This window comes from Canis lupus, chromosome 17, assembly GCF_011100685.1.
Source record: "Canis lupus familiaris isolate Mischka breed German Shepherd chromosome 17, alternate assembly UU_Cfam_GSD_1.0, whole genome shotgun sequence".
NCBI classification, from domain to species: Eukaryota; Metazoa; Chordata; class Mammalia; order Carnivora; family Canidae; genus Canis; species Canis lupus.
In genome coordinates this window covers 45,012,855-45,038,600 of record NC_049238.1, presented here as the reverse complement: position 1 = coordinate 45,038,600, position 25,746 = coordinate 45,012,855, and the positions used below count along the sequence as shown (strand labels likewise).

Below are 25,746 nucleotides of genomic sequence, written 5' to 3'. Positions count from 1 at the left end.
GAGAGAGTACAAGCAGGGGAGGGAGGCAGACAGAGAAGCAGACTCCCTGCTGAGCAGGGAGTCCACCCTCATGGCTCAATCCCAGGACCTTGAATCATGACCTGAGCTGAAGGGAGACACTTAACCAACTGAACCACCCAGATGCCTCTGAAAATGTTTGTCTTTATTCAAAGAGAGCAACATCAGAATGCACCCATTTTCTTCAATATGGTTTTATGGAGCAAGGCTTTCCTTGCCTAAGAAATGAGATATCTATAATTAACTTGGATAAAGAATATGTGATTTTTAATCCTCTAAAGGATTCTAAATTCTAATATTATAAAGATGACTCAATTTTACTCATGGGAACATTTTGAGAATGAGAGATCCGAAATATGGTGAGATTTGTTTTAAAATCAGCAATCAGAATGGCAAAGCCAGCATTCCATATGCTCACTTTGGCAACTCTGGTTGCAAAGGCATAGCCATAGACCTTTAAACAAAATTAAGGAGAAAATCTACTGATTATTCAATGCCTTTAGCATCAGTCCTCTTGAACACTTTTCCTTGACACTCTGATGCCTTCCTACTCTTGATTTTTTTTCAGTTATTTGTATCTACTTCTCCTTGTTTCTTTGCAAATAGATTTTTGTTGTTGTTTGTATAAGTCTTAAATTTTAGCATCCTTTAGGGTTTTATTCTTTCCTTATTTATAATAGTGTGAAAATATATTATTTATGCATTTGTTTATTTTATTATTTCTATTTAATATGTAAGCTTCTCCAGAGCAGGAACCTGGTCTTTCTTCCCACTGTTATATCCCATGTACCTATACAATGCTGGCTCTTTTCCAGGCATTAATATGCTGCTGACTTCATAATCTGTATCTCCATTTTAATCCTGTCTGAAACTTTAGAACCATATATAATTTGAATATCTCTACCTAGGACTCTTATATTTGTTTTAAACATACTACATCCAAAAAGAATTTATTATATTCCATATGCAGACCCTCTTTCAATCTTTTGCCTCAAAATCTTCTCTGTTATCTCCTTTGATTTCAACATCTACTCTATCACATAGGCCAGAAACTGGAAATTATTGTAAATTCATTTCATGTATTTCTCCTACAATAGTTGGTTGCTAAATTATTTTCATTCTGTTATCTACATCTCTCTCAAAACTCTCATATCACCTTCAAGTATATTGCCACCACACTAGGTCAAGCCCTCCCCTGGATTATAGCTTCTTAAATAAGCTTTCTGCCTCCATTCTTCCTTTGTTCTATCCATTATCTACATTGTTCCTTGAGTGATTTTTTTTCCTATTCCTAACCTCCTTATACCTGACCTGGAAGGCTCAGTATCACATCTTTGATGGAAAGGTTTTCACATTCCTCTCTACCCCACCCACCTGACCACTCCATTGTGATCACACTACCTACCTCAGGCTACTCATCAAACTTTAGTATTTATATTTTTCCCAGTGTGCCTTGCTTTGTCATATGAGCCAGTAATTTTTTATCTCTTTTTATGCGAGAGAGCTAAAGTTATAGGGCAACAAGCCTACCCAAAATATAAAGAAAGACCAGCAACTCCAAGAGAGTGCACAAACATTTGTTTACCCATAATAGTCCAGCAACAACATATAGGCAAAATGTCAGGTAAAAAATTGAGGGTGAAATTATAAACAAATAGCTAAAGGCCAAGAAAACACTAGTGTAAGATTAGAAAAGCACCAAGAACTAGAGACACAAGAGAAATTTGCATCTACTCTCAGTCTCACAAGAAATATTTGAGTTAGGTTAAGAATCCTATCATCATGGTTCAGACCTAGAGGAGAGGAACAGAAGCCATTGCAAAACATAAAGCATTTTTTGTAATGTCCCCTATAAAACAAATGTCTGTTTTTTTATTTTGTTTTTTTTAAAGATGTATCTATTTATTTGAGAGAAGGAGAGAGAGAGAGAGAAGCAGACTCCCTGCTGGGCATGGAGCCTGATATAGGGCTTGATCCTGGCACCCTGAGATCATAACCCAAGCCCAAACTGAGAGTGAGTCACTTAACCAACTGAGCCACCCAGGCACCTCTAAAACAAATGTCTTAAGCTATTTAGGAGAAGGCAGGAAACATTATTGCCTTCAGAGTACAGGTAAAGACCCATTGCAGCTAGAAGACAATAGAACCCCATACTCCACCAAGATAGGTAAAAATATGTTCCAGGGTCAAATTGTTAAATATCTTCTACTTCTGGGGAGGGGCAGAGTTACTGGAGAGGACCTACCTCCTAAACAAAGGAATTCAATGCTCCCTTAACACTTAGGCTGACTCAAAACAGTAGAGAACACCTCCCTTTTACTTGCCCTCCTTAATAGCAAGCACTGAATGAAAGTAATAGCAATATGCTACTGGAGGAAGATCAAAGCAAGCAAGGAGAACTTCTCTGAGATATAGGCACACAGGGAAAACCTAAAGTTGACCTTGAGATTACCCCTCTTGCAAAACTGTCCCATAGAATTGAACAAACCATAGAAATGAACCATAGAAATGAACAAACAAACAAACAAAAATCCAATCTAACTTCTGATTAGATGGACTAAGTCTCTCTCACTCAGATAAGGTGAGGCCATTCCAGATATAGATACTAATTATCTCAGTTTCTATCCTTCTACAAAGTATTTCCGGCTTTCATAAAAAACTCAAGAGGCACACGCAAAAAAAAAAATGTGTGGGGAAAAAAATCTTATTGTCAAGATGCCAATCAATAGGATCAGATTCCAATATTACATGTATTGTAGGACTAGCAAATGGAGAATAAGTGTGTTTAATATGTTAAAGGCCCTACTGGAAAAAAGAGGACAAGAATGATCAGATGGGCATCAGTAGAGAGATGGAAAGTATAAAAAAATCAAATCAAAATGCTACAAATTAAAACATGACAGCAGAGATAAATAATGACTTTGAAAAGCATATCAGAACACTCAGTCCAACCAAGGAACAAATCAATGAACTTGAAAACTGATAAGCAGAAATTTCAAAGCTGAAACACAAATGAAAAAAATACAAAAATACAGAATAGGGCATCCAACAAGTATGGGACAATATGAAATCATCTCATACATGAATGAAAAATGCTAGGAGAAGAAAAAGAAGGAAGAGAAGATGAAATATTTGAAGATATATGGCCAAGAATTTTGAAAAACAAAGACAAAAAAACACAGATTCAAGAAACTCAATGAATACCAAATAAGCTTACACACACACACACACACACACACACACACACACACACACCATATTCACTGCTGAAAAACAAAAAAAATTTTTAAATCTTCAAAAGAGCCAGAGAAAATGAAACACATTACATACAAATAACAAAGATAAGAATTATAGCATAGTTATATCAGAAATTGTGTATGCAAATCCAATTCAAAAAGGAAGAAGTAAAATTATCTCTGTTTGCATGACATAATATTATATATAGATACCCTAAGGATTCTGCCAAAAATTTCTTAAAACTAATGAACAAATTCAGTAAAGTTGCAGAATACAAACTCAACATCCAAAATCAGTTGCATTTCTATACATCAATAAACTGTTTTAAAAGTTTTTTTTAATTACAATAGCAAAAATAATAATAAAATACTTGGAAAAATTTAACAAAAGAGTTAAGAGATATATACCCTGACAACTATAAAACATTAATGAAAGAAACTGAAGACACAAATAAATTGAGAGCTATCTCATGTTCATGAATTGGAAGAATTAACATTATTAAAATGTTCATTCTATCCAAAGAAATATACAAGTTCAGTATATATAATCCCTATCAGAATTCCAATAAATTTTTCTCTGAAATAGAAATAATAATTCTAAAATTCATATGGAACCACACACACACAAAAAATAAGCAAAGCAGTCTTGAACAAGAACAAAACTATAGGGATGCCTGGGTGGCTCAGAGGTTAAGTGTCTGCCTTCGGCTCAGGGCATGATCCTGGAGTCCCGAGAACAAGTCCCACATTGGGCTCTCTGCATGGAGCCTGCTTCTCCCTCTGTCTATGTCTCTGTCTCTTTCTGTCTCTCTGTCTCTCTCTTTTTCTGTGTCTCTCATGAATAAATAAATAAAATAGTTTTTTAAAAAAAGAACAAAACTGGAAGCATCATACTTCCTGACTTGAAACTATATTACAAAGGTATGCTAATCAAAACAGTATGGTACTAGCCTTAAAACACATGCCTGGGATCCCTGGGTGGCGCAACGGTTTGGCGCCTGCCTTTGGCCCAGGGCGTGATCCTGGATACCTGGGATCGAATCCCACGTCAGGCTCCCGGTGCATGGAGCCTGCTTCTCCCTCTGCCTGTGTCTCTGCCTCTCTCTCTCTCTGTGTGACTATCATAAATAAATAAAAAAAATAAAAAATAAAATAAAAAAAAAACAACACATGCCTAGACCAATAGAATAAAATACCTCAGAATTAAGGCTGTGCAAGTAAGTTTAACTATTTTTTGACAAAAGTACCAAGAATATACAATGGAGAAATGGTAGTTTATTCAATAGATGATGTTGGGAAAACTGGATATCCAGAAAAGAATAATAATGGATCCTTATCTTACACCATACACAAAAATCAACTTAAAATGGATTGAAGACTTAACTATAGACCCAAAACTACAAAACTCCTAGAAGAAAGCATTGGGTAGAAGCTCCTTCACATTGATCTTGGCAATAATTGTTCTGGATTTAGTACCAAAAGTATGAGCAACAGAAGCAAAAATGAACAAGTAAAACTATCAAACCAGAAAATTTCTACATAGCAAAGAAAATAATTAACATAATTCAATAGAATGTAATAGGAAAAAATATTTGCAAACTATATATCTATTGAATAAACTACCATTTCTCCATCGTATATTCTTGGCACTTTTGGTATTCATGTGTCTGGTAAGGGTTAAATACCTAAAATTTATTAAGGAACTCATACAATTCAATAGCAAAAAAAGCAAATAAACTGATTTAAAAATGGGCATAGATCCCAAATAGACATTTTTCTTTTTTTTAAAGAATTTATTTATTTATTTATTTATTTATTTATTTATTTATTTATTCATGAAAGACACAGAGAGACAGAGGCAGAGACACAGGCAGACGGAGAAGCAGGCTCCATGCAGGGAGCCCGATGTGGGACTTGATCCCAGGACTCCAGGATCATGCCCTGGGCCAAAGGCAGGCACTAAACCACTGAGCCACCCAGGGATTTCTGACATTTTTCTAAAGAAGACATCCAATGGCCAACAGATATAAGAATCATCTCTGTTTCTATAAGAAACAAAAATTAAAACTACAACGATATACGACCTCACCTCTTAGGATGACTATTATCAAAAAATCAAAACAAGTGCTAGAATGATCAGGAAAAGGAACACTTGTGCACTGTTGAAGGGAACACAAATCGATATAGCCATTATGGAAAATGGTATGGACGTTCCTCAAAAAACAATTTTTTAAGTACCATATGATTCAGCATTCCTACTTCTAGACATACATATCCAAAAGAAATAAAATCACTATCTCAAAGAGTTGTCCGCATTCCCATGTCCGTTATAGCATTATTTACAATATTTAAGACATAGAAAAAACTTAAATGTCCCTTGACAGATGAATGGATAGAGAAAATGTGATACACAGGCACACACATGCACAGTGAAATATACTATTCAGTCTTAAAAAGAAGGAAATCCTGCAATTTGTGACAACATGAATGAACCTGGAGAACACTATGCTAAGTGAAATAAGCCAGACAAAGAAAGACAAATATAGTATCATCTTTCTTATATGTGGAATCTAAAAAGGAAAAAAAAAAACCCTCAAATTCATAGTAAAAAAAAAAAAAAAAGTAGAATAGTGGTTACCAGAGGCTGGGAGGTTGGGGGTAAGAGGGAGATATTGGCCAAAAGGCATAACTTTTTGGTTATAAGATGAATAAGTTTTGGATTCTTAAGGCATAGCATACAGCTTAGTGATAGTAATAGTTAATAGTAATATATAGTATACTTGAAATTTTCTAAGAGAGTAAATCTCAAGTGTTCTTACCTCTGCACCAAAAATGGTGATAATCACATCAATTAATTTGACTAGATTCATTTCAAAAAGTATACATATATTGAAACATCACCTTTTATATGTTAAATGTACACATTTTTTTCTTTGTCAGAAATAAAAAAGAAATACTAAAAGGAAATTATGCATGCCAGAAAACAATGTAGTGATGTTATTAAAGAGATGAAAGGAAACATAAAAACTGTTGACTAAGAATTCTATACCCTGCAAAAATATCTTTCAATAATGAAGAAGAAACAAAGACTTTTTCAAGAAAAGAAGAACCAAGACATTTATTTGCATTTGAATTGCACTACAAAAATATTAAAGGAGAATCACAAGACAGAAGCAATATTTTAAACAATTTTCAATCTGCTGAAATGTAAAAAAAGTTAAATATAAATTCTTTTTTTTTCTTGACTTACAGGCCCTAAAACAGCCCTTTTTATAAGAAAAGAATTTCTTATAACAAGAAAACTATCAATAAAACAAACCACATATGCTATTGAATATATTAAATGTGGCAAGTATTACTGAAGAATTTTAAATTTTATTTAATTTTAATTTAAACTTAAATGACTACATGTGGCTAGTGGCTACTTTCTTAGATTATGCAGATCTAAAAGATAATTTATTGTCTAATGCAAAAAGATTAGCAAAGCATCGTGTGCATAGCAGGTAGCAAAGTAAAATATGACAACACTAGCACAAATGGTTAGTGGAGAAATAGAAAATATAATGTTATTCTCAATTTTGCAGAAAAAAACCGTAGAAATGTTTGTGTAGTTTCACTCATAATTGGCAACAACCTAAATATCCCTCAACTTGGGAATGAATAAACAAATTGTACATTTTTATTTACAGAATAGTATTTAGCAATAAAAAGAAGTGAACTACTGACACAAACAATAAGGATAAGCCTCCAATACAAGGTACTAAAAAAAAAAAAATCAATCTCAAAGTCCGCATATTATATGCTTACATTTGTATGACATTCTGGAAAAGATAAACTATATGTACAGAAAAGGATCTATAGTTGCTAGGGGTTGGCGATGGGGGATAATTTGAATACAAAGGCACATAAAACTATACTTTGAAAGTTAAACTTTACTGTACTTTAATCATACTTTCATTTAAAAAATGAAAAACCAGGGGTACCTGGGTGGCTCCGTGGTTGAGCATCTGCCTTCAGCCCAGGGTGTGATCCTGGTGACCCGGGATTGAGTCCTGCATCGGGCTCCCTGCATGGAGCCTGCTTCTCCCTCTGCCTGTGTGTCTGCCTTTCTCTCTCTCTGTGTCTCTCATGAGAAAATAAATAAAATCTTTTTTTTAAAAAAAAGCAAAACCAAAGGAGTAAGATTTATAAAATGGAATAATCATATTTTCATTTTAGTATGTATAATAAAATGCCTTTAGTGTCTTAAGATATGGCTCATTTCCAAAAGAAATAGTGATTATTCAAGGGCATGTTTTTTTTTTTTTTTTATGATAGTCACACAGAGAGAGAGAGAGAGAGAGAGGCAGAGACATAGGCAGAGACATAGGCAGAGGGAGAAGCAGGCTCCATGCACCGGGAGCCTGACGTGGGACTCAATCCCAGGTCTCCAGGATGGCGCCCTGGGCCAAAGGCAGGCGCTAAACCGCTGCGCCACCCAGGGATCCCCAAGGGCATGTTTTAAAATATTATTTTGCATCTTCAATAGAGTTATTCATCAATCCATTTAGACATCCCTTCTCTCACTGATTTTATCCCCTGTTCTCTGTACCCCTATATAGTGCCTTTATTTTCTCCAGTCTCTTCCCACTGCCCTGCACCTGCTCCAAGATGCAGGCTTTTTTTCAGCACTGGTGTCTCAGCTTCTGCCAGCTTTCCATGAGGAATGGCACAGACAAGAGAATCCCATACAGCCACATCAACCTTAAGGGGTCTTCTTTACCCAGGATGAAAATGCATGTACGGTACATTGGACAGAAAAGAGTAACACACAAATCTAATACAAGTAAAGGCTGAAGAATTCTCATATAAAGAAACCTCTTTGCCTTGCCTCAGTTTCCCATAAAGTCTTTCACTGAAATTTTTTTTCAGACAACTTTTTTTTTTCCTTAAGAAACTGTGGCATACTATAGAAAATGCCTAAGTTCCATTCTTTTCATGAGTTATGTGAGGAAAGATAAAAACCTCCCACTGGCAAAAAACTTAAAATTAAAAAAAAAATTTTAATTTAAAAAGCTAGAAATTTGTCCCTTAGAGGTAGCATGTTTTTTTCCTTTACTCTAGGTACAAGTTCAGGAGAAAACGGTAAAGCAAGTAGAGCAGGAGGTGATAAAAGTTAATTCTCATGTTTTTCCCCTTAGGGAGCACCTACTCAATAATCTTATTAATGGGCTTTCGCTTTGTGCTAGCACTGAATAAAACAGATGCAGTCCTTTCCTTTAGGGAGATGACAATCCCATAGGAAGCATCAAAAGGGAAGGACAAATCAAAATTCCAAGGAGTATGTACTATGAAACATTGTCAATACCATAAGAAGAGGTCTTAGTTCTTCTGGAATATAAGCTGAGACCCTGGTAGAGCAGAAACCTGTAGCATAAGCATAGCCTTCTGCTCAGGTTTAGAGACCCATAGAAATAAGAGAGAAATCCTAAGCATCCAGGGGAACTAGGCGGAAGGAAGCCTAAGTTGTAGCATGGCTGTTCCACAGGGGCACTTCTGATATCCATTATATTATGTTATGTCATGTTATATTATAATAATAATATATAAGTATATTATTAATGTATTAATTTTAAAATGATATATTATTTTTTATTTATTAAAGCAGGTTCCTAGTCTGCTCAAGCTCCTATGACAAAAATATCATTGATTGTGATATTTATAAATATTTATATCTCACTGTTCTGAAGTCTGGGAGATTCAACAGCAAAGTGACTGTAGATTCAGTGTCTGGTGAATACCTGCTTCCCCATTTATAATCATTGTCTCCTTGCTGGGTCCCCACATGGCAGAAGGAGTGGAAGAACTCTCTGGGGTCTCTTTTATAAAGGCACTACTCCCATTCATGAGAGCTCCATCCTCATGACCTAACAACTTTCTAAAGGCCCTATCCCCAAATACCATCCCATTAGGAATTAGGTTACAATATGAGTTAGGAAGGGACACATGCCTTCAGTCTATAGCACAGGCTTAAAGCGACTGACAGTAGCAATGAATTTTTCAGAATTCTCGTAAATCCTATTTAAATCTAGAGGTCCCGCAAGGGCTGTGAAATGGAAAGAAAACATGGCTGGTCTATTATGGTCTCATCCAGATGAGGAACATACAATATGTGCACTGTTCCCTTTTGATATCTCCAACTCGACTCCTGCCACAACTCTCTAGACTTTGTCATCTTTTGAGATCTCAGCCCGTTACTATCTGGATCTTACCTTTTTACCCTTCTCCCTGAAGTTTCTGTTGCTGGGGTCTTTATATCTTACTCTATGACAATTTTTTCTAACCATTGACAGTCTTTCTGAGGGAATTCCACATTCAGGTCACATCTGTATACTCATCTGTACTCAATAAAACTCAATGCCCCAGGAAACAGGTAGGGGATTCAGTCTCTCTCATGTTTAGAAATCTCATGATGTCTTTACTAACCTTCCTATGAACCTGGCCGGAAGCTCTTCTGCTAGTCTGCTGCCTTCAAAATATCCCACATGAGAATACAGAACAAAGTTGTTTTTTTTTTTAAATCTATATCCCTTAAGTATGAAAAGAAAATCTATAATGATATCCTCTTAACAAATCCATAATGGTGAGATGAATAGCTTCTTACTCCTTTTTTTACCTCTCAAAACTCTGATGTGTGTGTGAGTCTGTGTGTGTCTGTGTTGTCTGTGTGCATGTAAAGGAGGAAAAAATAAGAATGCCTTAAAAACATGTTTTGCCTGTTTACATTTCAGTACTTTTTGCTCTCTCACAGCTGGATGGTGCCTTTGGTAGCCCAGAAGTAAAAAATCTGTCCTCTCTGATCATAGGTCTTTGAGCTTACCACTCCCTCTGTAGTTAATTGAAGCCCCAAGAGGCCCCTAGAAATGAATGGGTGCAGGCACAGCAGAGAGGAACAAAATACACCAGAGCTTCAAGCGAATGAAAGAATGTATGTTACCAGTATGCTAAACTAGCCCAACTGGTGGAAGGCAATAATAAGGCAATTTAATTTTGCTTCCCCATTCTTCTTTAACTTTACTCAGTGGGAATTGTTTTGCTCCAGCAATGAAAAGTCTGGCATTTCCATATCTTTTGTAGTTACTTTTAAGAACTGTAAAGCCCCGAGATTATTTCAAGACACAAATCATAATCTCAAATTCCTCCTTAAAATACCCAGTCTCATATATAATAAAGCTTCCAAACTCATTTAAAGTTGCAGTTACAGGACACCTGGATGGCTCAGCGGTTGAGTGTCTGTCTTTGGCTTAGGGCATGATCCTGCGGTAGCAGGATCAAGTTCCATATTGGGCTCCCTGCATGAAGCCTGCTTCTCCCTCTGCCTATTTCTCTGCCCCCTCTCTCTCTGTCTCTCATGAATAAATAAATAAATAAAATATTTTAAAAATAAATAAATAAAGCTGTAGTTATTGCCCTGCCTACAACTCAGGACAGCTGTAAGTGAGGGACAGATAGGCTTCTGCTCTATTCCTCAGTTCCTCCTTCCCCACTTCCAACTCTTCGGGGGTTATAGGCTGGAGGTGGTAGATTGGAAGAGACCAGCTCGTTACTCATCAAACCTATTTCTTCTTTCTGGGGCACCCCACTTCATCTAAGTTGGACTATGTGACTAGTTTTCCCTGATGGAATGTGAGTAGGAGAGATAGATCACCAGCAGTCTGCCATAATTAAAATAGAGTGTGTTAGGTGTACTTTCTGCATGCTTTCTTTCATTATCTCCTCGCTAGATCTAGAAAACCCAGTGGAGCACTCTGAAGCAGAGTCAATAAGTGAAAGCAGGTTCATTTTCTCAGTCACTAGATAGACGGCTGTCCAACTAACACTCAACTGAACTGTGGTAGAAACTGTGGTAGAAATGAAAAATAAGCCATTATTGTATTAAACCACTTAATTTGGGGATCATTTATTATGGCAGCTAACACAACCAACCCTATTTAATATAGGAGGGAGGAAAGATTTTTAAAAAGAAGGAATATCTATGCTTGGCTGGAACAAATATAGTGCATTTTAGAATATACCCTTGGGCATTGCCTTATACTTCTCACTAGCAATCTCTTAATTCAGATGATACATTATTCTTACTGATAATATACTTCATCTACATCTTTTGGGAATCTGGGGGTTACATTTTTAGCTTTTCCCTTCTGATCCTAGCCTTAACATCAAAGATAACAGCCATATAGACTCTATATCATGCATGACCCTCACTTGATCTACTGGCAACATTCACACAGATAAATGTATGCATTTAGAAAATTCATTTTTTTCAATGGGAATTCATACATCTAATCAGAGTTGTTCAGTCTCTGGACTCAGTCTTTCTTCTATTTAGGGAAATTATATTGTTATTCTTTAAATTATTGATTCTGTTAACCTTTCCAAAATAAAAGTCACTTTACCAGCAAAAATGACCTTATTCAGGAAAAACAGAGGATTACATTTTGGAACATGCAACTCTGGTAAAACTATAAGGAAGTCCCACAATTTGGAACTTTTTTTGCATAAGCATGAGTCCAGAGTGATGACAACTTTTCCTTTGCTGAATTGCAGGGGCAGTATATTTCTCATAGGGGATACTATATATATCTTTCCCTCTTGGGGCCTACACTGTAATTGATCAATTTTTTCTTGTTGACAATTCTTCTGTTGGGGTGTGTAATTGATAGTTTTCCTATAATTAATATTGAGTCATATGGCTCACTCTTCTAGTCTCCTTTCTAGACTCCCTATTCCATTTTAGTGAGGTTTCACTGTATTCATTTATATAAATCTGTGATATTCACTGTGGTCCTGTATTTGTGGAAATTCTAGCATATAGGTATCAAGATTCTTAGTTTCTCTTTTCTCATTTCACTTAATTATTCCTTTGAATTCTCAGGTAATTCCTCAAGTTAATTTACTAATCTCTTTGTTAGCAACATCCATTCTGTTCATTACGTGTGTTTTTGGTTAATTTCAGCCATAATATTTCATGCTAAACACTTTGATCCTTCATTTCCTCCTTTTATCATGGCAACATGGTCTCTCCTAATGCAACCATCTCTTAAATTTTATTGAGAAAATGATTTTCAATTTTCTTGAAGTTTATGACAGTTTATTGCATTAATCCTGTCTTTTTGAGGGTCATTTGAATTCAGTCATACTGATCTCCTCCTTTCAACTGATAATTCTTCTCAGTCTGATGATAAATATTTTATTGTCTGATTATACATCTACCTCCAGATTATTGCCCTTAATCTAGTTTTAAAAAATGGGCCCAAAGCAAGCAGCTATTTCACTAGAAATATTATAATTAATTCCCAGAGCTGCCAAAGTCACACTAATTTTTCACATGAATAAAAGTTGTTTTAAAAAACCTAATTATGAATAAAGTGAATATTGAAGAGCAATTTCACCAGTCCCTGATTAAAATGCAATTGCAATTCTTTAATTAGAAAAAATTAGGTAGGCCACACAAAATCATTCTAAGTAAAGTGCCTCTGAATTTTCCCACTAGAAAAGTACATCCAAAATGTATGTTTTCTCCAGTTATATATTAATGAAAAGACAACAAAAATATGCTCTACATCCCCTTCTCATAGTTCCTGTCTCTCTACCTCTTGTTTTCTCATTTTCAAAATGGTAATATTCTGAAACAGGCATCTTTTGCTTAGTCATGAATGGGGTGATGAGGCAGTGAGAGGAGATAGCAGGAAAAGTCCTTTTTCTTTAGATGATACAGAGGGCAAAATAGTACTTAACAATACTATATTGTGCACTTAAAAAAATTATTAAGAAGGTAATCTCATATTAAGTGTTTATATCACACACATACAGGAGCATGAGAAAACTTTTAGAGATGATAGATATGTTTATTACTTTCATTCGGTGATGGTTTCATGGGTGTTTATATATGTCCAAACTCATGAAATTATATATATTAAATATATACATTTTTATATATCAGTTATAACTGAGTAGAGCTGTGATAGATCGATAGATCAATGATAGGTAGACTTTTCAAAACTTTAAAAAAAAAATACCCAGGAAGAGGTAAGTCCTGAAACTCCTCTGTGATCCTGACTTTATCCTCTGAGTGCATGCCAGGCAGTGTTTGATTTGACTGATAAAGAGTTAGAGGAGGAGGAGAAGCAATTGAAGAGTAGGCTGTTTATTAGATGGAAGAGGCCAAGCATGAGTTACATAGCAAACAAAAATGTTAAGACATTTAAACCAGATTAAACCTAGTCAGCTGAGTTAAGTAGATCATATTGTGAGTGGCATAGTTCAACTTAAAATTTTTATTCTTTATAATTGAAAAATGTTATGTATTAACTAGGAAAATGATAAACTATTTTAATGGATGCTATGATTGATATACTTTTATGTTAATTTCACTTGAAGACTAAAAGCATAAAGACTACATTCTTAATGGAAGGTAATCAAGGATTTTTCAATGAAGTAAACAAAAACACTTTTTGTGATTTTAATATCTGGCTGACAACAAAGATCTAAAATGATTAGGAGTTGGAGATTAAAGGAGAAGTTTATTTCCTTGGGGAGATGACCACACTTCTTTCCTCACATACAGAGGTTTGGAGCATACCTTCTCCTGACCTCAAACCTAGTGGGGATGGCTTCAACTAAATCACTCAGAGTTTGAACTATGCACCAAGGATTTGGAAGTAGTGGGCTGGTTCCTGGATTGAGCCTGAGAAATGTAAAGGGTCAGGAATTATGACTGCACAGCTACTGTGGTGGTGGCATATTGGGAAAATCCTGAATTTCTAAATTTTACCCTGACAAAGTTGTTTTCTGTGAACTAGATGTGGGCCATCTACCCAAGAAAGCTAGCATCAGATTGTTCTAGTTCCTGTCTCAGAGTTCTACTTGGAAAGGTAGGAAAACTATGAAAGAAAGGGAATAAAGAAAGTTATCAGAAACCAGACAAAATAAATAAATTCATTTACACCAAGAGGACTGTAGATGATGAGAGGGAGGGAAAGCTGACCTTATCAGTCAGGATAAACTAGAACAGTGGTTCTTACGTTAGGATGATTTCATCCCCCAGGGGATAGTGGGCAATCTCTGGAGACACTTTTGGACATTGCAACTTTGAGAGACAGGGAAGTGTGTGGGCAGTAGCTAGAAGCCAGAGGCTCTGGCAAACACCATACAATATACAGAACAGCCCCTTACAATAGAGAATTATCCAGAAAAATATTATTAGTTCCAAGGTTGAGAAACCCTGTGCTAGAGCATGCTAATTTAACAAACAATCCCCACATCTTAATGGCTTATAACACAATAATTTATTTCTTATTTTCACTATGTGTTAGCTGAAGATTGTCTATAGTGCTGCTCCATTGGACTTCATGGCAGCATCCAGCCTCTTTCTGGAATACCAGTCAACATGATAAAGCAAGAAGAAACATGTTTAACGATATACTGACTTTGAAACTTCTGAATTGATAAACATCTCCTCTATGTTTCATAACATTCTCCCCTATGTTCCAAAGCAAGTTTCCTTATCTATTGGTAACCTATTATTACTGTGTAACAAATTACTGCTTATTTATCTCATTTATTTATTTATTTATTTGTTTGTTTGTTTGTTTATTTATTTATTTATAGAGCATGTGGAGTGGCAGACAGAGAGAGAGATTGAATTTCAAACAGGTCCTGCAGTCAGTGCAGAACCCAATGTGGAGCTTAATCACACCACCCCGAGATCATGATGTGAGCTGAAACCAAGAGTCAGACGCTTAATCAGCTGAGCCATCTGGGCACCCTAAATTACCCCAAAATTTAATGGCTTAAAAACAATACACACTTATTATATACTAGTTTTTATGGGCCAATACTCAGGTACTGCATAGTTGATTCCCTTCTTTAGGACCTCTTAAGAGCTGCAAAGTGTTAGGTAGAGCCACAGTCATCTCAAATATCAAATGGTACCAGGTCTGTTTTTTATCTTACTCAGTGGTTATGGGAAGAATTCAGTTCCTCATGGGCTATGGGGCTGAAGACCTCAGTTTCTTGCTGACTAAGGGCTAAAGATTGCCCTCAATTCCTTGCCAGATTTTCCTCTCCACCAGAACAAGCATGCATGAAGAGCCAAAGAAGGAACACCAGCAAAATAGAAGTTACAGTCTTCTATAACCTGATAATGGAAGTGACATCATATCACTTTTCTATTCATTTCAAGCAAGTCACAAGATCCAGCCCACAGTCAAGGGGAGAGAATTACACAACACCACTTCAGTGTTTCTGAGTTCAACAGAGTGGGATGTTTAAATCCTCACAGGAAGGAGTACCACGTAGGGAAAACCTAAAATATTAAGTGCAGACTGATACGATCTGCCTCTCCAAACATTTTCCTCTTTTCTAATTCACCAGGCTCAAACTGGGGAAGGAGTGAAGTCCTACTTTTAATTCATAGTTTTGAGTTTTAGATTATTACGTTGAACTGGATATATGAATTTCTGACTGAAAGAAAAAACAAAACTGTGTTTTATGAATCAGAGTAACCAGAGGAACTTATATCTCCTAAGAACAATCAGAAGGGTTATAGAATAACACAAGAATTTCACTCAGAAGAATGAAATGGTATAAACCAGCTCCACACAATAAATTTAAAGAGAAAATAGAAGACAAACATGAAGTTGCATCATATCCTCTGAGTCTATTTGTTTATTCCCTTACTCAGGAACTGTGTATTAATTACCTACAATGTGCCAGGCTTATCCTTGGCATGAGAACACCCAAATGATAAAACAGACAAAAACTCCTGTCCTCATAGAGCTGATGTCCAAATGGAAACGTTTGAGGAAGATGATAGACCCTAAAAGAAATAGTTTAGGTATATGGTATTTCAGATGGTCATAAGTCTTACAGAGATAAATAAAAAAGGGAAAGGGATGAAGAATGGTGAGATTTTCAGAAGTGAAGAAAGGCCATACTAAAAGAGATGAAACTATGACCCATGTGATTATCTAAAAAAAGACCATTCAATGTAATGTTTATATAGTCTTCAAAGGAACTGTTTTGAACATGAGCATGAAACACTGTTAAGTCCAGCAAGCAAGAGACTTTTTCATTTAAAAACACATTTACAGTTTATTTGGAAACATTGGTTGATATGGTTTTCATGAGCAGTTGTATTGAATGCTAATTCCTTTTTGAATGCTAATTCTTACCTTGACTTCAGGGCGTGTTGAGTTGGGGTCAGACTCTTACCTTTGAACCACACAGATGGTTGGAAACTAAATGTAAGATTTTTTCACTATTTATAACTGGAAGCATTAAGTTTTAAAAAGGGGAGGGCACATATTCCTTTTGTTGTTGTTGTTTTAACATGGCTCGTTTTCCTGTGAGGGTACCAGCTAAAAGTAGATAATCCAGTTGGTGGGTCTGTGGCACATTACTTTCCCCTCCTCACCCCTCTTACTCACTGTTGCTTGAAAACTCTTTAAGATTTCCACTAGTTGAATGATAGACTTTACAGTTTCTCCTAATGAGAACAGAAATTTTCTGTCTAAATTACCTGTGCTGTGACTTGATAGGAATTTGGGAAAAGGGGAGATTCTACACCCTATATAGCCCATACTCTTTTTCCTGAATGTGTTATATTGCTATATGAAAAGAGCTTGAAATGAAACAGATATGCCGTGTTATCCCCAACTACTTTTTGATCTCTGTCTCCATCTCTGTGAAGATTATAAAGAGATAAAGAGATAAATAGGCCAAATGTTAAAGTTTTCACTTTTTAGAGTGGCATAATATTTTTTTTTTTAAACCTATTTGTACATTTAAATTTTCCTACTCTGGTCAAGCAGAGTTTTTTATACTTTTATACTAAAAAAAAAAACAATATGTATATTTTTAATTTAAACAGATAATAGAATCACAGCAGGCAATTTATCTGGGGACTATGCGTCTAATAGAAGAGCTATTTTAAACTGAGGGGATACCAAGAACTCAGTAGCTTTTGAAGATTCACTTTAAAGTATTACCACTCATGCTTAAACAAAAGTGTCTCTACCTAGCAAATTAACATACTATGCATTATGCACAATACAAATTTATTTTAGGGCAATCATAAGACACTACATTTTTATAGTGCTCTTAAATTTGCAAATTGCTTGACATTTCATTTCATTTGATCATCTTAATGACCATATTGAAACAAAGTCAGGTTTTATTAGCCCTGTTTGGATGAGGAAAAAGAAGCACAGAGTATTCCATGATGTATATTGACCACATCACAGACTACCAAGCCATTACTTTCTCTACTTGATAATGTTGATTTTTATGCTTGTGTGGGCTAGATGGTGGGACTGAAGGAGGCAAAACTCCCCAGTAACTGAAATGGATATTTCTCAGTATATACAACATTTTTATTTCAGTCCCATGAATCTCTTTTCTGGTTTTGAAATGCAATTTCCATGGAAAAAGTCATGCACATGTCTCCCTCCCCTAAATATTATAATATGCAGAAAGAATAGGTATATATTTATTTCATACAACTTCTATTTAATGACCTAAATTAATAGGAGGAAAATATTATGAGTAAATACACTATTATTTTTTTCCATTTAAGCCAGTAATTCTACAATAGTTTAATAGATGAGCTAATATGTAACTATCTTAGCTATTTAGAAATTCAACCAGTTTCTGTTTTCATGATCTGGTAACAGAAGATTTGATGATGAATGTGAAATTAGCAAGAGACTGATAACAAGCCTGGGGAAAGAAAGATTAGGAATATTCTATACATTACAAAGTAACTAGTTATTTAAATCATAAATGGGGGTAGAAGCTTTCCTAAGGTAAACTGTATTAGTTCCTTCTTTTCTATATTCATGCTGCTTTTCACATAAGAAGTAGAGATTCATTTCATTAGCCTAAATCAGAGATGTTCTGAGTGGTTTGCTTGATCAGTAGAATGTAGTGAGCATTCCAGGACTACTGTGCCTAGCTCTTATGAAATCTTACAGGTTCTTCTCAGACCTCTTGGAACACTCATTTGGAATGCTCCATCTGGGAATCCAGATGGCATGCTGGGAGATGCCTACACCACCCACAGAGGCAATATGCAAGTACTGTGGTGGTCAGCCCCAGCTAAGCTCCCAGCTTTCAGCTACCGTCATGGAAGTTGGCCATCTTGGATGCAACCCATCTTGGCCTTTAGATAAATGCATTCCTGGCCACCACTCCCATTATAACTGCATGGACAAACCCTATGTGAGAACAACCAGCTGTGCTTTTTCAATCTGGAAAACCATGAGAAAGAATAACAAACGGTTCCTTTAAGCCACCATGTTGTGAGGGGATGATTTGTTATCTAGCAATAGGTAACTGGAAAGGGTGATATGAAAATCAAGTAAATACTGAGTTAAAAACTAAAGCAAAATTCTTCATAATGAAGAATGTTTACCTGGGCTCAGATTCTGACACTTAGTTTTAAAGATTTAGGGATCAGTAATATACTCTCTGATCCAATTTCTTCATCTTCAGAGTGGAATATTGAGGTGTTAAAAAAATGTAATTTAAAACATGTGTAACTCTCTGACAGACTTCCATCTATTCTGCAGTGAAGGCCATTAAGTGTTTCACTGAGTCCGGGAAAAAAGTATAGAAGAGGTGATCAAACAGCTACTTTCTGAAGATAGAAGTGATTACTAGGAGACAAAATAGGTTGGCCATAACCATAACCTGTCAAAACCAACTTATTTCATTGAGAATCTAACGAGACTGTTAGGCTAGTAAAGTAGAGCATGTATATACATTGTTCATCTGTTACACTTACCTCCTTCGGAATCTTCCTGGATTCCACTATATCTTCTGCACAATTTCTTGTCATATTTCTACTAGGCCTTTCTCCTCAATCAATAATTCCTTGAAAGTATTTTTAATTCGATAATATTCTTCCTTTGACTCTATTCCCATGTTATTGGTTTTATGACTTTCATGTCCCTCCTCAAAAAACCATTCCCCACTGTTCTGCCACAAGCTTTCCTTGTTTCATTGTTTCAATTCCACTCCTTAGCAACCATTTATGCTTCCATTATTCTACTGAATTTGCCTATCCAAAGTTATCCATAATGTTTTAATTGCTAATCTAGTTATCTTTCATCTCTTCTCACCTTCTGCTTTGTTATCTGTCACATGTAACTGAGTTGACAGTTCCTTTGTTCTACATTCTCTCCTCACCTGTCTTCCATGGCACCTTTGGGTCTGTCTGTATTGTTCTGACTGCTTCTATTCTACTGCCTTCTCTCTCTCCTATTGCTCCCTTGAATGTAAGCATGTACTTACAGTCTCCTTAATTTGCTTATTCTCAATATTTTATCTGTCCTGCTATTTATTTCTATGATTTTCTTTATTAGGATGCTTCACTAATTGATATCAACTCCTATCCTCTCTTCTGAACTTTAGGCACCAAAAATGTCCTGAAACTACATACACTAATCACAAAGTATTGGAGCCCTATTAGATGGTAAATAATATGGTATTTATTGTAAGGGGAACCAGGGACACTTGATCTTTTTTTTTTTTAATTGTAGCCATCCTTCCTCTCCATGATTTCATGAAGGTAAGTTATATATTTAAATAAGAATAATGGTAAATGAGAAACAAGGAATCAGTTAATTATTGTAATCTAGGCATGAACTCATAGTCAATGCAGGGTTTTCTGATACACATTACTTAGGACTGAGGTCTAACAAAACATGAAATCTTATCAATTAGTAGCTTCCCTTAAAGAATGTGCTATTTTCATTACAGAAGAGAAAATAGAAGGTAACTACATCTACCCCAAGGAATCAGATTGCTCTTTCTATTGCTTGAGTGAAAAAAGATGCCAGAGAATTGAGAAAGAATGAAAAGCAGAGTGAGGCATGCCTATGTTTATGGACTTCTGACTACTGTAACACACTTTATACACAACTGTGGCAAAATAATTATTCTGAAATATGACCCAATATGATCAGTATTCCTGTGTGGAGAGTAGGCAAGAGTGGACATGGACAAGAAAGCAAAATCTTCTCTTGCCTCTTGGTCTTGGTTCCCTCCACAGGGAATCCCCCATCTCTTATGATCTTAAGTTTCATTTTATGTTTTGATCCCCACTCTATACTCTACTGTTTGCTCCTTAATTATTCTAAGACTGGAGTGCAGATCATTCATTTGGTGGCTTAGTTTTTGCATATTTAATTAATAAAATATGCTGTGTCTTGTCCCTAATATTTCCAACCTCTCTGTGGAGACATGCCTTGGTATTCCCAGATCTTGATACTACTCCCTATGTATAGTATACATACTTCCTACAACTTCTTGTTCTCTTATCCCTTCTATAGAATCAGAATTAGGCTTGCATGAAAATGCCAAAGTTTGGCATATTCTTTGATCCTGTGCCTTGAAATCCTTGTCTATCCCTGCTGTGAATAATTCTGTGTCTGGCCTGGGTTTTCAATTTATTCTGGGAAGTAGGGTTCTTCTGGCTATCTATCATTGGATGTTTCATGTTCAATCCTGAGTCTTTGATGATAAAGTCACTGTGAGTCAACAGGGCTATGAGGACTCATAAGAAAGGGTTTCTATGTTAAAATGCATCAATATGTCATATATATATGTATATATATATAGTATTTTGAGATTTTAATTGATGTTTCCTTCAATTCTCAGTAATTTCTTTTATTTTAAGATTTTATTTATTTATTCATGAGAGACACAGAGAGAGGCAGAAACAAGAGAAGCAGGCTCCATGCTGAGTGAAATAAGTCCCCATTGGAGAAGACAGTCATCATATGGCTTCACTCATACATGGAATATAAGAAATAGTGAAGGGAATTGTAAAGGAAAGGAGAGGAACTGAGTGAAAAATTAGAGAGGGAGGGATCCCTGGGTGGCGCAGCGGTTTGGCGCCTGCCTTTGGCCCAAGGCGCGATCCTGGAGATCCGGGATCGAGTCCCACATCGGGCTCCCGGTGCATGGAGCCTGCTTCTCTCTCTGCCTCTCTCTCTCGCTCTCTCTCTGTGACTATCATAAATGAATAAAAAAAAAAATTAAAAAAAAAATTAGAGAGGGAGACAAACCATGAGAGACTCATAACTGGGAAATGAACAAAGGGTTGCAGAAAGGGAGGTGGGTGGGGAGATGGGGTAACTGGGTGATGGGCACCGAGGAGGGCATTTGATGGGATGAGCACTGGGTGTTATACTGTATGTTGGCAAATTGAATTTAAATTTAAAAAAATTTTTAAAAAGAAAGAAAAAATAAATTTAAGTAACTTATAGTATATTATTAGTTTCAGGGGTAGGATTTAGTGATTCATCAGTTGCATATAACATCCAGGGTTCATTACATCATGTTCCCTCCTTAATGTCCAGTACCCAATCACCTCTCCCCTCCTCCCCTCCAGCAGCTCTCAGTTTGTTTCTTATAGTTAAGAGTCTCTTATGGTTTGCCTCCCTCTCTGTTTTTACCTTATTTTATTTTTCTTTCCCTTCCCCTATGTTCATCTGCTTTGTTTTTTAAATACCACATATGAGTGAAATCATATGGTATTTGTGTTTCTCCAACTGACTTATTTTGCTTAGCATAATACCCTCTAGTTCCATCCATGTCATTGCAAATGGCAACATTTCATTCTTTTGGATGGCTGAGTAATATTCCTACACACACACACACACACACACACACACACTACTATGATGAAATGAATTTTGCACACAGAACCCTAGGTGCAAAGATGTTTCAGAAATGTAGGCTTTAGCTTTGTAGCCATTGCAGTAAAGGAGGAACACTAAGAAGAGGCAGAAACACCCACATCTAGCTTCCTTAGGTACTATATTTGTTTCTATAGGAGAAACATTTTGCAATCATAGTACTTATTTTCAGAGTATCAGAATCATAATATTAATATTTTACTCTTAAATAATATCTGAACATACATTTATATATTTACACTGTTTTATGTATAATATATATTTATGTTGTTTTACTATATTTATATTGTTTGAGATTACATATTGAGTATTATATATTTTATATTTATAGAATTTTTATATTCATACTGTCTAAAAATAACAATATTTAACTCTAAATTTGAAATATGATTATGGCATATTAATTTAGATGTGAGATTTTGTTGAAATATTACTAAATTTGCTTAGAGTATTGGGTCATCCAGGAGAAACTTACATTCACTGTTTTTCTACATTTATTTAATGTATTTATAAGAATTATTTAACAGTTTGTATAGGTTTTATATATATTTTAGGTATAGGTTTTATATCTTAAAGAGTCACATTTTTATGAAGAAAATCAAATATGTAAAATATATAATTATGTTTTGAAATGTTGAAAGTATTTATCTATTGTAAGCAGGACAAAACAGTGCTTAGAGTATAACAAAAGTGATTATACTTAAAAATACAAGATTTGCAATCTGAACAAAAAACATAAGAACAAACTAGGGATTTCAATGCGAAACTTCATAATTTGCTAAGTCTTAAATAAAAAAAATCACTGCCAAATATACAAAAAGAATGAATACCAATTCCTCACAATCTCTTCTAAAAATTAGAGAACACTTCCCAACTAATTCTATGAAGCCATTTATTGGCCTTATAACAAAACCAAAGACATACAATAAAACTACAAACCAATATCTCTATGACTTGGAAAGCAAAAATCCTCAACAAAATATTAAATGAATGAATCCAGAAGAATATAAAAAGGATTATACATTATCACCTACTGACATTTATCCTAGACATGCAAGGTTAGTTTAATATCTAAAATCAATCTATGTAACCTGTAATATCAATAGAAAAAAAAAGACAAAAGTTATAAGATCATTACAACAGAAGCAGGAAAAAAATGACAAAATCAAACACCCTTTCTTTATAAAAACACTCAACAAACTAGAATAAAAATGAACTTCATCAACATCATAAAGGGCATGTATTAAAAACCCACAACTAATCCCTTAAAAGCATCAGCAAGATAAGGATATCTGTTCTTACCACTGTTATTCAAAACTAATGGAAATTCTAACCAGGACCGTTAGACAAGAAAAGTAAAATGTGTCCAAATTGGAAAGGAAGCAGTAAAATTATCTTAGTTTGCCAGTGACATGATCTGGAATATAGAAAATCCTAAGACATACAAACCAAAAACTATTAAAAATAATATATGAGAAAAGGGAAGGAAAAAATAAAATAAGGTGAAAAGAGAGGGAGGCAAATCATAAGAGACTCAACTATAGGAAGAAACTGAGGGTTGTTGGAGGGGAGGTAGGTGGGGGAAGTGGGGTGATGGGCATTAAGGAGGTCACTTGATGCAAAAAGCATTGGATGTTATATGCAATTGACGAATCACTAAATCCTATCCCTGAAACTAATAATACACTCTATGTTAACTAAATTGAATTTAAATAAATAAATAAAAATCAGAACTCTGTAAAGACAAGTTAAAGAATAATAATGAATAATGTTGTGAATAGAAGATTGGTATTAAAACTCAATTTTATAGCTATAAATTAACAATAAAAAATCTGAAAATGAAATTAGATGTTAATTTAATTTATAAAGTAATCAAAAAGAAAAACTTAGGAATAAATTTAACAAAATGATTGCAATATTTGCATCCTGAAAACTACAAAAAATATTGAAATAAATATAAAAAGACCTAAAGAAATGTAAATATATTCATATTGGGATCAGAAGACTTAATAATAAAATGGCAATAATTCCCAATTTGATCTGCAGATTCAATACAATTTCTTTCAAAGTTCCAGATGCCTTTTTTCTTACAGAAGTTGACAGACTGATACTAAAATTTGTGTGGAAATATAAGGGATCTGGAACAAACAAAACAACTTTAAAAAGAGCAAAAATTAGGGGCACCTGGGTGGCTCAGTGGTTGAGCATCTGCCTTTGGCTCAAGTCATGATCCTGGGTCCTGAGATTGAGTCCCATATCAGGCTCCCTGCAGGGAGCCTGCTTCTCCCTCTGCCTGTATCTCTGCCTCTCTGTATCTCGCATGAATAAATAAACAAAATACTTTTTTAAAAAAAGAGCAAAAGTGGAGAAGTCAGACTATCCAATATCAAAATTTACTACAGTGCAATCAAGGCAGTATGGTATTGGCAGAAGGATAGATATAGATCAATGGATTAGAATTGAGATTCCAGAAATAAAAACTTCATTTAATGGCCAATTGGTTTTCTACAAAGATGCCAAGACTATTCAAATAGTCTTTTAATAAATGCTACTAGGACCACCACATATCTATATGCAGAGAGAGAGAGAACTTGGAACCCTATTTACATTGCACAAAAATTAACTCAAAATGGACCATATATATACATGTAATAGCTAAATTATTAATTTCTTAGAAGAAAACAGTCATGAACATTTATGACCTTGGATTAAGCATTATTTTCTTAGATATGACACTAAAAAGATAAATGACAGGGACACTTGGGTGGCCGAGTCAGTTAAGCATCTGACTCTTGATTTCAGCTCAAGTCATGATTTCAAGGTTGTGAGACAGAGCCTTGTGTCAGGCTTCAGGCTCAGAGGGGCTCCATCTCTCTCTGCCCCTCTCCCTCTTGCACTCTATTTTCCCCTCTCTCTCTCTTTCTAAAATAAATAAAATTTTAAAGAAGAGATAAGTGACAAAAGAAAAACATAAACAGAATTTTTTTTGAGAGAGAGAGAGAGCCAGAACATGTGCATGCATGTGCAAGTGGGGTACATCAACATGCATTAGGTTAATGCAAATCAATAACACAGTAAGATACTTATTGACACTCATTATAATGACTAAAGTCAAAAAGAAAAATAATGTGTTAACAAGAATGTAGAGTAATTGGAATCCTGATACATTCTGATAGGAATGTGAAATCATGCAGCCATTTTGGAAAATAGTGTGGCTGTTTCATAAAATGTTAAACTTACCATTACCATGTGACCCTGAGATTCTAACCTACATCTATACCCAAGAGGAGTTGAAACACAACTACACACACACACACAAACAGCACAAATATTTATAGCCACATTATTCATAATTGCCAAAAGGTGGAAATAACACAAATGTTTATCAGTTGGTGAGTGGATAAGCAAAATGTGGTATGTCCATAAAAAGGAATATACTTGGTAGTAAAAAAAGAAGTGATGATATTTGCTACAACGTGGATGGAATTGTAAACAGTGTAAGTGGAAGAAGACAATTACAAAAGATCACATATTCTATGACTGTATTTATATGGAATGTCCAGAATAGGCAAATCTACAGAGGTAGAAACCAGATTGGTGGTTGTCTGGGACTGGATGAGGCCAGGTAGATAGGATGAAGACTGCTAAGGGGTCCAGGATGTCTTTGTGGGGTGATAAAAATGTGCTAAAAAAAGGTGCTAAAATTAGAGAGTAGTGATAGTTGCATAGCTCTATGAATATACTAA

The 25,746-nt window shown here is 35.2% G+C and overlaps 1 long non-coding RNA gene across 9 annotated transcripts in view; it reads right to left on the bottom strand.

Annotated features, from left to right (window-relative positions):
• LOC102153321 overlaps nt 1-25,746 on the bottom strand; it is a 76,860-nt gene that overhangs the window by 33,961 nt on the left and 17,153 nt on the right. The window contains exon 7 of one of the 9 annotated variants that reach the window (XR_005372516.1): nt 14,576-14,665. The exons of the other annotated variants lie outside the window; for them this stretch is intronic. This is a non-coding gene — a long non-coding RNA (uncharacterized LOC102153321). Of the gene's footprint in view, nt 1-14,575; nt 14,666-25,746 lie in introns of those variants that run through there. 9 annotated transcript variants of the gene reach the window in all.